At 38.9% G+C, this 11,018-nt stretch overlaps 1 protein-coding gene across 2 annotated transcripts in view; it reads left to right on the top strand.

The window, feature by feature from the left end:
* The window catches only part of CDKAL1 (CDK5 regulatory subunit associated protein 1 like 1), a 376,797-nt gene that overhangs the window by 45,207 nt on the left and 320,572 nt on the right, over window positions 1-11,018 (top strand). The gene's annotated exons all lie outside the window — the stretch shown is intronic.

The raw sequence follows: 11,018 nt of genomic DNA, 5'->3' as shown, positions 1-11,018 counted from the left end.
TAGTATGGGAGAGAAAGAAAGAAAACTGATGAATATTTATCTGGTGAAAGGCAACTTGACTTTTAGTATTCAATATATTTTTGCTCCAAATCAATTTTTGTCGTTTACTGTAGAGTGTGCATTTACATGACACAAGGTCAGTATATGTGGCTTAGAATCTTTCCACTTAAACTCAAAAATACATTCATTGTCTTATGTCCATCAGCTCTTGAGTTTGTTGGGGGCAGAACGGGATTGTTTTAGGATTCAAGAATCAATTTACATTGTCAGAAGCAATATCCTGTTGAATGGTAATGTGTTTCACAGCTTGACTTGTGACATAATATTCCATGGTGTGCTATAAACTGATGTAATGTCAGATCTTTGGAAGGCAGGAGACAGATTATCTGCAGCAAATACCAACCTGTTCTTAATATTTGTGAACTGGTTCATTAATTATCAGACCTACATACTCAAAGCTCAGCAACATTCTAGGATCTCATAATTTCATATGACGGAAAAGCCATAGGAGAATAGGAATATGGTTTTAACATTGTATCTGAGAGAATTTGCTGTTTTCATGTAATAGTAGCTAAACACTGGTTTGAATCTAATAATATTTTGTAAATTTTTAAAGGCCACTGTATCTTTCTGGATGCTGTATGATTTGGTGAGTGCCACTCCAGATTGGACTACATCTTTTGTGAGGAGTCTTGGTGGCTGTTGCTGTTTTTATTTTCATTCCAAGGTGGTTAATTACCTTTGAAAGTGCTAACACAAGATCTGGAACATACACCCCAGAAAAGACTATAATCTGTATAACATTTATGGGTAAGGCTGATTCTGTTTTATTGCATAAGAATTGAAGAAGCAGATGTGCTTTTGCATACACAGACATAAGGTCTGAAATAAAACCAGCTGACTTCAAAGGTAAATAAATGTTGAGAACGACTGCTTAGTCGCATATCTCTGAAAAAAAAGGACAGTGGAATTTATGGTGGGGCCAATGATAAGGGATGATAAAAGGGTTCTCTTTGGGGAAAGAAGAGAGTTTCGCTTATTTCTCATAAATGCTGATTTGAAGTTCTCTTGTGGAGAGGCACAGAGGCTTGCTTCTCTGTGGGATGTGTGGTAGCTGATGTGGCTTCCAAAGCTGATGAATTGTCTCACTTGGGTGATTGCAAGGTGTAGCATGGTGGGTGTTTTGGCTTTTGTTAGGCAGGCATTGCTGGTCAGTGCCTCTCTGCTAAATGTTTGCAAATACTGCTGTATGCTGGGTAGCTCAGGGTGCTGATGAAATAAAAGTTGTAGGCATTATTGGGTGAGTCTTCTAGTCCTTTGGGTTGCTAAGAGTCCTCAGTTCTCAAAGACTGGTCAGAAACCTGCTTTCTTCCTGAGGGAAGTAATTCATACTATGTCATTGCTCTATGAAATCTTCCCCCTGGTAAGGTGGTACTTATATTTCTGAAACCCATATGCTTTATACTAGTTTGTGTTAATTCAATTTCCTGAGCAGTCTAGTAGGCAAAAAATCAGTTTCCCATTTGCTTATAGACCTTAATATACCCTCAATGGCATGACTATTTTTGCAAATAAACATTTATTTATCTTTCAGGTCAAATTCACTGCCAGTCTGGTATAATTAAAATTCTACCAGTTTCAATTTTTCATCATTAGTTCTTAATCACAATGAGAATACATTTCTTGCAAGACTGCTCTAGTTGCCCATATACTTGTAGTGTAGCTTTGCAAAGTATTTCTGGTAGTGCTTTGTGTTGTGAGGCTGAGGACACTGAACTGCACATGGCATGGTTGGATACACTTTGAACAAAACCAGTGTATTGAAAATGAGAAGATACATGTGTATTCAGACTTTATTTAATGCATCAGAAAATAATACAAAATGTACTGACGAAAATATTCTGGCTAATGACTGTCCCTTGTGGTAATAAATGTGTAAAAATAAAGGATTTAAGGGTCATATAGAATTTTTCTTTCAAATGCAATAGCAGTTTCTTTGAAGGGATTAAAAAACCCAAGTAACCTTATAGCTCATATTATACTTTACCTCTAGGCTGACATGTGTTGATTATTTGTACATATATTGGGATTTTTTTGTATGTGTGGGCAACAAATATAATTACCAGCTTGGATTACTTCTGCTAGTAAGATTCCTTTAATATTTTCATGTATGGTAAAAAAGACACTGGATGTACAATTAGCAAATAAGGAAACAAAAGCAACTTGAAGACTTCATTACCATATTATTTGCAGTGTGTTATTAAAATGAAATAAAAAACATCTATGAATAGTGACTTTTTAAATGAATAATGCCCACTTGTTCAGAGGTACTGGTGTTTAATATACACCTGCTTGAAAGAGATGTAATAAGTTTTTCTCTTTGAGGCAGTCATCCTAATAGTGTATATCATCAAATTTGCTCCTGTCCTAAAATGGAGACCCCTTAAATGCCTGTGTTGAAACTGAAATCTTCCTGTGAAATCAAGGGTGGAATATATAGAATATCTGCATTTGACAGAGATTTTACGAGTTTGTTTTCTAGTAAATACTCAATTCTTCATACTTCTCAGAATACTTCTCTGTGCCAGTGGAATGGGAATGTTATGTGTGGCTTTTACTTGCTTTTGTAAATGATTTTAAGCAATTAAATTCTACTGACTAATTATTTATTTCATCAACCATTTGTTTCAAATGGATGGGTCAGTAAATATACCTGTTTATATATGCTACTGCACTTGTTTCCAGTCGTTAATTTTGTATGTGTTTTGTTGTGGATCTGTTGAAGAAATGTACCCTTCTGTGATTTTATTGTGTGCTTCCTAAACATGGTCTTAACCTGAGTGCTTCCTTCCTAATCTCAGAGACCGTGTGAAAATTCAGAAGCTGCTGGTGTCATCTTTCATGTATTTGTGATGCACATTTTTTGCCTCTACTTAATTTAAATCTTCAGCCTGAGCTTAATGATGACTGATCTGTACGTTTTTAGTGCGTGCTTTAACCTTTTGAATAGTTTAAGCCTTGCAAGAATTTCTTGAAGTTACACCCTGTTTGAGAGAATAGAGATCTTCATTAAATGTCCTTAGCTAGGACTTCAACAAATCAGAAAGTGTAAGAAAAGTGAAGCAGTTATTTCTTTTATGACACTAAAGTAAGGCTCTACCATTAATATTAACTTTTATTTTTAAGTAAAAAAGTTAACTGTATATTGATACTGTAAAAAGATAGTGGGGAACAGAAAGAGAAGAAGTCATTCAAAGTTTTCAAAAGGGGCTAATAGTCTATTAGTCATAAGTGCTGAATATTGCTTTTGAAAGTAAATGTAATGCTGGATCTCGAGTAACCTCAGCAAAAAATGAGGTATTAGAAGCTTCAAACATTTAAGTTTGTTTTTTTATAACAGTTTTCAAAAAATAGTTTCTTCAATCCATCTGCTCTAGATCGATCTTGTTTCTACTTGGTAAGTTGTGAATAATTAATGTCCTTTTGTGCAGGACATTTTGGAAGAAATTAACACCTGTTATCTTGAGTGTTTGCTTTGATCTGAGGATGTAATTGTGCTTTGTGTGTAAGAGTTCACATTTGTTGGGGAGTTTGGACTATGTGTGCGGTTTAAAATCAAATACAGCAATTGTAATAATTATTTTGATGATCCCATACCAATTGTCAATTTAAGGATTACACAGAATGGGACAAAAATACATTACTTAGCATCAGGAATACCAGGCTGTGCAGGGCTTCTGGATTTGATTGTAGCTGGAGGTTTTACCTGCTGCCTGGGGGTACAGGCAGGGCAGGGTGCAGTGGGCTGGAGAGTCCAGGAGAACTGAAGTCACCCCTTGTGGGGCAGTCTGAGAGCTGCGAAGGTTTGGGGCTTATTTCAGGGCTCTTGTGGAGCTTGGACAAAAGTTGACTAAGTCTGTTGATGTTCTTGGAGCTGAAAGTTGGTTTTTGTACTGAGAGATGATGGGAGTCCTGGCATGGATGGGTTGTTGGGGGTGTGGACACTGAGAACACCTGGGTCACAGGTGGGGGGCCTGGTAAAGGAGCTTCAGGTGTGGCAAGTGCGAGAAGCTCTGCAATGAAGTACATGCTTTGTTGGTTTTGGTTTTACAACTTGGAAGTATTGGCAAAATGTATTGGTTGAAAGCCACTTGCAACATTGTGTATTAAGTGCCAGATGATTAATGGAAAATACACTGTGTGTGCTTGCAGGACCTAGTGATGATTAATAGCTCCTAAAAGCTTGTAACAAATAAAGCCTGTAAACAAATAAAGGGTGAGGAGAAGGCTGAGGTACTTAATGCTTTCTTTGCTTAGTCTTTAACAGTCAGACCAGTTAATCTCAGTGTACCCAGCCTCCTGAGAGAGAAAATAGGGACAGAGAGCAGAATGAAGCTCCCATAATCTAAGGGGAAATGGTCAGTGACCTGCTGTGCCATGTGGACATAAATCTGTTGGGTTGGGTGGGATCCATCTGAGGGTACAAAGGAGCTGTGAGAAGCACTCACCTTCTCTGACCAAGTGACCCCTTTACAGGGTGAGGGAAAGGCTGTGGATGTTGTCTTTCTGGACTCCAGTGAAGACTCCCACAGCATTCTCCTGGAGAAGCTGGCTGCTCATGCTTTAGATGAATGCACTGTTTGCTGGATTGAAAGCTCTCTGACCAGAGAGTTGGTAACAAAGGGAGTTTGATCCTGCTGGTGGCCAGTCACAAGCGCTGTTCCCCAGGGCTGGGTTGGGGCCAGTCCTGATAAATATCTTTATCAATGATCTAAACGAGAGGATCAAGTACATCCTCAGTCAGTTTGAGCACCAAGCTGTGCAGGAGTGTCAATCTTCTGGAGGGTAGGAAGGCTCTGGTGAGGCATCTGGACAGGCTGGATGGATGGGCTGAGGCAAGTTTTATGAAATTGAACCCAACTTCAGCCATAGCCATCCCAGGCAGTGCTCCAGGCTGGGGACAGAATGGCTGGAAAACTGCCCAGGAAAAGAGGACCTGAGGGTACTGGTTAGCAGTAGCTAAACATGAGCCAGCTGTGACCCAGTGGCCAAAAGGCCATTGGCACCCTCGCCTGTGTCAGCAATGGTGTGGCTGGCAGGAGCAGGACAGTGATTGTCCCCCTGTGCTCGGCACTGGTGAAGCCACACCTCAAGTCCTTTATCCAGGTTTGGGTCCCTCACCACAACAAAGACATTGAGGGGCTGGAGCTTGTCCAGAGAAGGAGAGCAAGGCTGGGGAAGGGTCTGGAGCACAAGTCTGATGAGGAGCATCTGAGGACTTGGGGGTGTTTAGCCTGAAGAAAAGGGGGATCAGAAGGGACCTTGTAACTCTCTATAACAACCTGAAAGGAGAGTGTAGCCAGGTGGGGGCTGGTCTCTTCTTCCAGGCAAGTAGCAACAGGACAAGACAAGATGGTCTCAAGTTTTACCAGGGGAGGATTAGATTAGATATTAGGAAAAGTTTCTTCACAGAAAGGGCTGTCAAGGACCAGACCAGGCAGCCCAGGGAAGTTATTGAATCACCATCCCTGGAGGCATTTAAAAGGCTCATAGGCGTGGCACTGAGTGACATGGTTTAGTGATGGATTTGGCAGTACTAAGACCTCTAAGATTTTAGAGGTCTTGTCCAACCTGAATGACTCTATTAAAGTGCTCTGATTGTTTGTTTTCCGAATATATTATTGTAAATTTGAGTACAGATATTTTATTTTTATTTTTTCCTTTTTTAAAAATCCAGACTTGGTGGAAACAACAAACAAACTTTTTATTTATTTCCTTTTTTTGGTGATAAAATGTCTGTCATTTTTAAGAAGCAAATTGGCAGACTGTGTCCAAGATGTAACAAATACTTTGCTTTCAAATGTGAAGAAGTACAGTTGGAAATTATCCTGGACTGGTAGTGCTCTTAGTGTTTTTATTTCCTGATTTTTTTCTGTCAGTCTGTATACTGCCCTTGTTCCCTCTCCATTACAGTTTCCTCTTCACCACTACCATTACATGTATAAACCCTCTCTCCCTGTCACGGCTGTTTGTGAAATAGATTATTAAAAATTACTGTAAAGATCTTTTGATGTAAGACTGTGGTTAACAATATCTAGCTATTAGACCACTTCTTTTTATGTGGGTATTAGTCAATTGTCCATATAGTGCATGTAGCTCATTCTGGCCTCTGTGATTCCTTATCTAGGAGAGGAGAAATGTTCTCTTAATGTGTCTCTGGATCTGTTGGAAAGCAGCACAGTGTTTCCTGGAGTCAGACGGAATGTGATAGTAACTGTAAAGGATTTTCACATGACAGAATTCTTATGAATCTGATTTAAGTCCAACTAAAGAATGTGGTATTCTCTTTGGCATTTGGAAGACTTTTAATTTTTATTTACATCAAGACCACACATTTTGTTCTCTGCACTTAACCTTTGAAAGAACATAATACCTTTTCTCTTCCACAGTTACAAGTAGGTACTGTAAAGTACTTGTTACTTTATTGTGATAATTGATTTTCAGTAAGGGAAGGGCCATTGGAGCAGTAGGCAGGGTGCTGTATGTACTAAACATTAAAGTAACTTAGCTTTATAGAGCTTAAATTCAATCTAAATTGCAGCCTTGCTGGCTAAATACCTGTGTTGAGAGAACTTTAAAGGGATGCTGGCGGAGACAGAGCTGGTGAGGCTGAGGAAGAGGACGACATGAAAATGTGAACCTAACATGGTTTTTTTAGGGTATCTTTATTTTCCTGGTTTTAGAACAGTAGTAAATACTTTTATCTGAGTTCAATTTTAGTATTTTAGTTGGAAGACCTTAGAGTGGGATCTTAGTAAAGGGTTAGGCACTTTGTGGCAGCTAACTTCTGTACTTTATAAAGGTTGAATGTGTGGATGAACCTGAAATGGAGATGAAGTGATTTCAAAGACAGGAAGCCATCTGCTCTGCCTGCACTTTGGGAGACCTTGATGATTCCATGTTGTCTTTTGCTGTATGAGCCATGCTGTGTTCATAGCCTGGATTACCAGCTGTATTTCAACTTTGATCCTGCCCAGCTGTGCTGATGACCCTAAAGCTGAATTAATACTTGTATTCCTCTATCTGGCTGGATGCATCCAGACAGGATGGCACTCAGAGATGACTTTTTAAAACTTTCCTTACCTAAAGGGGTCTGTTAATGTATTTAGAGGTGGTACTGTTTTTCAGGGTCATGGTTTCAAGGCCAGTTGGAATAAAGACTAATTACAAACCAATGCCCTTGGTTACAAATCAGTAACTTTATGGGCTCAAGGTAGGTAGTCTAGGCTTTCCGTGTAGACATGGGCCTCCTGGTATCCTCTGTTGCCACTGTACCACTTCCCCTTGTATCTAGCAACTTCTTATTAATTACTGTTGGATTTTTCTCTTCTAAAATGTTTAAAATACTAAAGGTAATAATGTCTTTTCCTACTGGAAGTGACCATAACCCTTTAGCCAAGGGAGTTTACAACCATAAGCATTTTTACTTCTGCAAAGTATATATTAAATAAAAATAGTTTGCTTTTGTTTTTAACTTTTTTTTCAGATTTACCACTAGAGTTCACCAAAAGCTTTCTAAAAAAAATAATGTCATATCAAACACTTGGGCAGATAATGTGCCAGAGTGGGATGGGTTATGTGACTTGTAGGAACTTAATATGCTATTTTTAAAAATTCATCTTTGAAAGCAAGGAAAAGGTGAAATCATAAGATATAAATATGCAAAGAAAGGATAGTGATCATGGGGGACACCAGATTAATCTCCTGTCACTGACAAACAAAAAAGAGAAGTTTGTATAAAGATCCCTCTCACATCAGAAAATATAAATTAAATTTTGGGTAACTACAGGCCTTGAAGTCTTAAAAGTATGGAAGTGAAGTATCTTCAATTTTCAGAAAGGAGAAAGGTCAAAATGGCTTTTTCAATACCTTGAGCTGTGTAATGAAATGTAGGTTTTGTGTTGTTGCTCTTTACCTTGCCTTCAAAGTAGGAAAGACGAAGGTAAATCCAGCCAAAGGAAGATACTTCCAGTGTGGAGCCTGGGGTAGGAAGAAGATAACAACCCAAAAAAATTTGACTCCTTCTGACCTATGGAGCTCTTCCAGCAAATCTTCTGCCTTTCCTTGAAGGAAATTGAGAACTGCTAGACATCACTGTGCACTTTCAAAGTGCAGCTCTGCCTGCTGCAATACACCAGCATCACTCCTTGTGACAGTCCTTGAAATCCTGAGATGTGGCTGCCAAATAAGATGAGAAAATGGATCCTCACCCACCTTCTCTTGTTTGTCAAAATGTTCTTTTTGTTTTTGGGAGCTGCTGTTACATCAAATAATACATGTCTCAAACTAATGTTCGAACTGGTTTGTGCTTGATGAAACTGAACCACTCTGAGGCCATAAAGCTACATTTTTCTATGCAAAACTGTCATGTTTTAACTTCAGCACTTGTAAGTGCTGCTGAAAGTTTCAAAATAGGCTTGTCTTATTGCATGCAATACTGTACTGGAAGAATATTTTCTGGTGCTTTTTTTGTACAAATGATGGTAATTTAAGAAAACTACCTCTAACAAGGGTATCAAACCTGCACTCGGGATTGACAGGAGACGCAGTAGGGAAATAATGTGTGAGGCTGTAATGGGTATCTCAGTGTTGGTACAGAACTATTCAGCCTCTTTAGGCATGGCTCTGTAGCAGCTGCATGGGCTGGTGTGTCTGCTCTGCATGAGTCAGGGCATGGAGAAAGGGCAGGAGGGGCTGGGATACACCTTTGCACACCTGCCTATGCTGTCTTTGCTTTTCTGTCCCAGCTTATCTTCACTCCTCTGCCATGAACAGGCTTCCTTACTACTCTGGCTCTGTGGGAACAGAAGTAGATCTGCTACTTTGTCCTAAATGTTTCCAGATGAACCTTTTTCCAAACTTGTTGGTGGGATTTTGTGAAGAAGCCTGCGCTGCTGATTGCTGTGCTGCATTTACTGGTTGTGTGTGTAAAGAGTGAGCTTTAATTTCTGCCGTGCTTACTCTGGAGCTTTCAAAAGCACTAAATTTTGCTGATAGTCTGAACTGGGGATGATGGTTGGGAATTAACCACAGCAGAGGCTTATCTGGCTGCTGGGTATGGTACCTTAAGCCCATATCTCCTGCTTTTCAGAAAACTGATAAAGTAGAAAATAGATGAGGTGTGAAGGTAGTTCTGAAAAAGTCAATAAGTAGCCGGAAGCTACAATTTAATAAGTGTTTAGACATATCTGGCTCAAATAGCTTATAATTTTAACTCTTTTAAAAGTGATAGCTAAAACCTAAATCCATATTCCCTGTGGCATTAGGTATCAGGAGAAATAAGTGGAAGCAAGGCATTTGAAATCAATAATGGCTTCTAGGTACAACTTAATGCAGACAGAACTTGGAGGAAAAAGATCGTGAAACAGATATAGGAATAAAATTTAGGTTTCTTTTGCAGACTATAGCAAAGTTCTAATCCTGGATGTTGTGAAAATGAATGGAGATTAGAAAGTTGTGGAAATGTGGAAGTTCACTGCCATGGGCCAACTTGTACAGAATTAGATGTACTGAAAAAGTAAGAAATCTGTAGAGTCAAGCTGCTCACTTTATGCCTTAAATAATAAATGAAATAATGTTAATTACACGAGATCCATTTTATATTATACCGGAAATGAAGCAAAGATTTTTTTTCCCATTTGCTTGGGGATTGTGTTATGCTTGAGAATCTTCTACTTCTCTGCTTTGAGTTTCATGTTGCTGGATTTAGTTGTGGTTTACAGGGCCTAGAAGTGCAAGAGGCTCCTCTGGGTAGGTAATTCAAGTGATGCAACTGCATTTTATGAAGGCCCTTGGTTTCTCTTTTCTGTTCCTTAGCCCAACAGGTTGTACTTGTGTATATGATGGGACTGAATAGCCATCAATTTATATTTTTCTTCATCCCATAGACATGGTGAGGAAGAGCCATTAACATTCCATTAGCTCTGTAGATAGAAGCATTTATATACGAGATTTGTCATAGTGTTACACCTCAAGGAGATTAAAATTATATTCCTGGGGCAGGTTCCAGTCAATCCTTCTTGATTCTGAACTACTTATTGCTGTTTACAGCAAATTCATGTGGAATCAAATGATGCAGAGTGGAAAACATAGACTTTTCATTTTTCATTTACCCATGCCTTTGCTATCATGATATGAAATACCTGCTTATGCTTGATTGCAGTAGTTTTTTTACCTGAAGCATCACAGTATGTGATATTTTCAAATCAATATTTAGGTGACATTTCTGACTTGCAGTTTGTGTCTTGCCCATCTCAACATCAGCAGTTTCACTTAAATTTCAGCCATTTTTTACAAACTCTGACCTGCAAAACAACTGATTCCTCTTTAATAATTTTGACCAGGTAAGGCTAATTCTGAGACTATAGATAAAGCAAGTGGGGATTTCTGAAGTGTTGTATCAAAATGAGAATGCAGCTGTTTTTCAGTGAGTCCTGTGAAATCTGGAGATTCTCTTGGAGTTCACCCACCAGCTGTCATCCTTCTAAGCTGTAGTTAGACTTCAATAGATGCTCTGAGACAGCTGGTAACACATCTCCAAGAGCTATGTTTGAGCACATGGGGTATTAGAGCGATTATGTCTGTTTGGGTTAGTTTTTTTGAGGGGGAGGAGAGATTTTAATTTTTTTTTTACCTTGTCCCATAGAAAGGAGTAAATTTGTTCTGCTGTTCAGTATTTTCTGTCCATTTGCTGTGCAACCCAAATTACTGAAAACTTGGGTTTTGTGATTGCCTTTAAACTTGTCAAAAATTTATTGGATATCACCAATCTAGCTTCTAAAGGATGTAGACTGAAATAGTTTGTGGATATGAATCTAGGCAATGGTTTTGTGTTCAGGGACAGGCCTGAAGGCAGGGACAACTTGGCTAGGATCTTGGCTTGTTTACATAGACATCCTGTGTGTGGCTCAATCGAGTTATGGAAATTCTGAAACTACTTGTCTACATTTATAAGATGA

Source organism: Geospiza fortis, unplaced genomic scaffold (genome assembly GCF_000277835.1).
Source record: "Geospiza fortis unplaced genomic scaffold, GeoFor_1.0 scaffold104, whole genome shotgun sequence".
In the NCBI taxonomy this organism is placed as follows: domain Eukaryota; kingdom Metazoa; phylum Chordata; class Aves; order Passeriformes; family Thraupidae; genus Geospiza; species Geospiza fortis.
The sequence above is the reverse complement of the archived record's forward strand: the minus strand, read 5'-3'. Positions and strand labels throughout refer to the sequence as shown.